Source organism: Mus caroli, unplaced genomic scaffold, assembly GCF_978045245.1.
Source record: "Mus caroli unplaced genomic scaffold, Mus_caroli_1 scaffold_11, whole genome shotgun sequence".
NCBI lineage: Eukaryota > Metazoa > Chordata > Mammalia > Rodentia > Muridae > Mus > Mus caroli.
Window position 1 is genome coordinate 90,019,716 of NW_028227266.1, and position 4,448 is coordinate 90,024,163.

General features: G+C 40.0%; 1 non-coding gene across 1 annotated transcript; it reads left to right on the forward strand.

Moving 5' to 3' along the window:
* Positions 1-351: 351 nt before the first annotated feature.
* Positions 352-566, forward strand: LOC115032086 (small nucleolar RNA U3). Its single transcript, XR_003837717.1, has one exon. It is a non-coding gene; the product is annotated as a small nucleolar RNA U3 (small nucleolar RNA).
* The last annotated feature ends 3,882 nt before the right edge of the window (positions 567-4,448 follow it).

Sequence of the window (4,448 nt, forward strand, 5' to 3'; positions counted from 1 at the left end):
TCTAAAATGGGTTATAACCAATAAAAATTATGGTAAAAATTTTGCATAAAAATTTTAGATTCTAGAGATGCCATTACAGATGTTAGTCTGAGATGACCTCATTTCTCCCCTGTTTTGTCTATGTTGTACAATGGGAAGTTTGCCCTCCTAGGTAGAACAGCTAAAGTCTTTGATGGAAGGCCACCTATGTGCTGTCTTGTGCACTCATTAACCAGTCTCATGAACTTAAATAAGAAATGTAAACTTCTTGTGTATCAGTGTCCCATGAATATAAACAGGATAATGACAACTAGCTCATAGGATGCTGTGAAAATTTAATAAATTTCACAATCTCTTAAGAAGTTAATACATAAGACTATACTTTCAGGGATCATTTCTATAGTTCGTTACTAGAGAAGTTTCTCTGACTGTGTAGAGCACCCGAAACCACGAGGACAAGACGTAGCGTCCCCTCCTGAGCGTGAAGCCGGCTCTAGGTGCTGCTTGGTTGCAGCTGCCTCTTGCCATTGATGATCGTTCTTCTCTCCTTCAGGAGGGTGAGAGGGAGGGAACGCAGTCTGAGTGGAAAAAAAAAGAAGTTAATACATTCAAAGATATCAAAAATGTCAGTAATCATTATAGCTATTATCTGCATTGCTGTTATAATATTATCAAAAAAAGCATTAACTATTTACAGAGGCTACCTAACATGTTAAGATGATGCTAGATAAAAATTACCCAAAATTAAAGACTGTGATGATTGCTTAGACAGTTACCAGATGAAATGTATCTGCTATTTCAGGAACTGTATCCAAACGTGGGGGAGTGATGTCACCAGACAGATGCAGATAATGAGATCTTACAGCTGACCCTAATAGTGCTGTCATCTGGCAGGACTCCCACATAACCTTGTCTGATTTAATCTGATTTGGTTCATAAGTAGGGAAACTACCCCTAGATGGAGCAGTTTATTTGAAATTTTCAGAATTCCCCCAAGTTCTATCATGGAACCACACAAACCTTAATGAAATATACTGACGCCATTCTGGGGCAGGGGTGTTTTTCTTTTATCTATGCTCTGATGATCCAGACTTAAATGGTTTTCTTTCCTTCTCTCAAGTCTAAGGAATTTAGGGAGCTACAACTCTTATTTTAAGATCTATATGGGAGTAGACCAGACACAAGGGGAAGATGCCCTAATTAAATGACTAAAATTCTAGAAACACCCAAAGCAAAGCATGGGGTTTAGGGGCACTAAATGTATGAGGGCAGGGGCATGGGCTAATATCCACATGCGCTCACATATGTAAGGAGTAAGAAAATGTCTGCAGAGATAATATGGGTAGTCCAACATCAACAGATGAGAGCAGAGCAATGTATATGGAACTTCCCAGTCGGTGGTGGGAAACTCACAAACTCTTACCGAAAAAGACTAGAAAAGTGGGAATCATCACTAATTCCACTCAGATGATGTTTAAGAGATAGATATAATCCACAGGGAAGGGATAAAGGTAAGTCAGCTGCAAGGTTACAAATGATTCTTAAGAACCGGTTCTTGAAAAATAAAACATGATTACATTAATTAAATAGTACAAGAAGAAAATTACATCCCTAACAAAATTAAAACCTACCACAATATGCCTAGATATGAAAAGCTGAATGAGACAACATACTATTAATACAATAAAGGCATTTAAATAAAAGAATATGTTGCTAACATGCAATTTCTGTAGAAACAGCGTAGTCAGAGGAATAAGCATGCGCTCACACTCTCCTAGTCATCTTTTTTACAGAAAAAAAAATTATGTAGAAAAATAACCAATGCCATATACTCGTTGATCTGGCTAGCTAAAATAATTTTTCATAATTTCATGCAATCAATCAATTCTCTCCATGTGGGTGTATCTTCCACAATGTTCTAAACACATGTTCTTACAAATGTCAATTTATATTTTGGCCCAATTGGTAGTTTATACTTATCTTTTAAGTAAGTTTTCAAAGTATCTTTATTTTTGCAAATAACATACTTCCTTTATAAGATCAAATATTTTTACTTACGAAAAATATGCCAATACTCAGGCTGAATCCTTGCAACATCCTAATGTCTAATCAAAACCCGAAGACATGTGGCCTAGTAAGTAGCACCAGTGCTGCACATCTTACTTCCTACAGGCACAAACATGCAGAAAGTACATTTTAGTTCAAAGGTTTTTTGAAAACTATAGTCACAAAAATGCCACCTGTTTGAAACTCATTGCATGAACTCACTCGTAAAGATATTCGTATGCAAAGTTGCAATGTGCTATTGTAAAGACAGTGTTGCTAGCCCCATGATGACATAAATTAAGGAAATCAAACTATGTTCTATCAGATAATAAGAAGTGGATTATATATATATATACATATATATATATATATATATATATATCTTTAAACAACCATACTATTTTGTATGCATTGTATGAATACTAATTTATACAGCCCTATACAGAAAAATATTAGGTCTTTGCAATGTAATATTTAATACCCCAAGTACCTGTAGCAGCTGGAAGACACGCATGCTCCTGTGGCAGGCACACTATGATAGACAGATGGATGGGAAAGATGGAGTGCATGATGGAGAGGTGAAAGAAATAGCAAAGCCGGGGAGTTTGTACAATGGAGAAATGTGCAATTGGAGATGAGAGGGCAGTAAGGAACAGACAAGTATGAAGAGGGCTTAGTGAGGTCCTGGCCCTGGTTGTCTGCCACCAATAGCCATATTTGGGTTCTTGATCCTGCTGTAGCTAGTGTTTGTGTCAATGTCTCTGGCCCAAGTTACCACCAAAGGCTAAGCAGATGTCAGATGTCCGTGGCTTTGGTTGACACCATAGACCATGTGGGTAACTGAGGGCCAAGGTGCTGAGGGGGAACAAGCCGATCTGAGTGGCCTATGCTTCCATCTGAGGTCATGGAGACATTTTGTCCTATGCTGCTGCTGGGAGCCATGGGGTACATGGTCCTATTATACCTGGGGTCAGTCTGCATTGATATTCAAGGTTCATGTTACCACCAATGGCCAGGCAGATGTTCCTGGTCTGGACTGCTGCCTCAGGCACCATGCTAAGCTGACCCCACCACTCTCCAGCCAGCTGTCACACTCAGGATAGCTGACTGCCACTTGCCTGGGCAACACATTAGAACTGACCCTGGGAAAGAAAGAACAGGAGAGTCAATCCTGCCCCGAGATGTCCCATATACTCATACACACACACACACACACACACACACACACACACACACAAAACCTGCCTCTCATTGACTGCCACAGGCAGATGACCTGGCCCTGAGGTCTTGAGAGCAAGAATGCTGGCCCACCCCTCACTGGCTGCACACTAAGGAGAACAGGGACCTGTACCTTGACTGGACAGCACAGTAGATTTGGTTCCAGTAGCTAAGGCACAGGTGAGCCAGCCAGGAGGATATGAGAGCAGGAGAGCTGACCCTGCCCTTTGCTGAATGCAGAAGTTAAGTTAGCCATAGCCGTGTCATTGCCGAGAGGTACGTGCACAGGTGAGCTACCACCTAGGCCTAGATGCCAGGCTTTGAGTTGGCTCATCCCCACATCTGCCCCATTTATAATCTGCTGGAGTGCATGAAAGGCGTGAGGGTCCATTAGAGCTACCGTAGCAGAAGCCAAAGGCCTTAAACCTAACCAAAGACTCATTGCAATGAGCATTTGCAAGCAAAGATGTATGCACAAAAGGGTGTACTGTGTGACACACTACAGCCCTCCAAGACAAGATTTTTAAAAAATTCTATCTTACTTAATTTTCTTTTGGGAAGAAGGTTGCAAGGTTAGAGGATGGATATGAAAGAATGGGGAGGTGAGTGAGGTTGAGGTGCATGGTATGACAGTCACAAGGAATCAATAAACATTAACAAAAAACAAATAAACAAAACAAAACAAAACAAAACAAGAAGAACTGTCAGATATATTCATTAGTGCATTTCATTCTATTTAAAGAATGTGAAATATATTTTGCCACTCAGTCAACATAGAGTCTGCTGTGTACACTCCAAAATATAGTGCTACAACCTCAATTTAAAAACTAAGATGTGCCGCTGTTCAAGGAGTAACACTCACGATGTAAAGGTGCCATTCAGTTCTGGCAATCAGTCAATATTTAGAAATCTTAGCTGAAGTTAAATAGCAGGCCAGCTTTCTTTTTTTTAATTTTATTTTTGATACTGGGCTTTATGCAGCCTAGCCTGGCCTCAAGGATGTTAAATAGCTGAGAATGAACTTGAACTCCTGGTCTACCCTCTTTCATTTCTCAAGTGGCCAGTGAGTGTGCACTACTATGACCAGCTTTGTGGATTCTCTTTATTCACTTGTTTACTTGCCCATATATCAAGTCAGGGAAATGATAGTTACTCTAGTAACTGCACATAATATAGTGGAAAAGCCTAATGCTATCTTGAAGCCA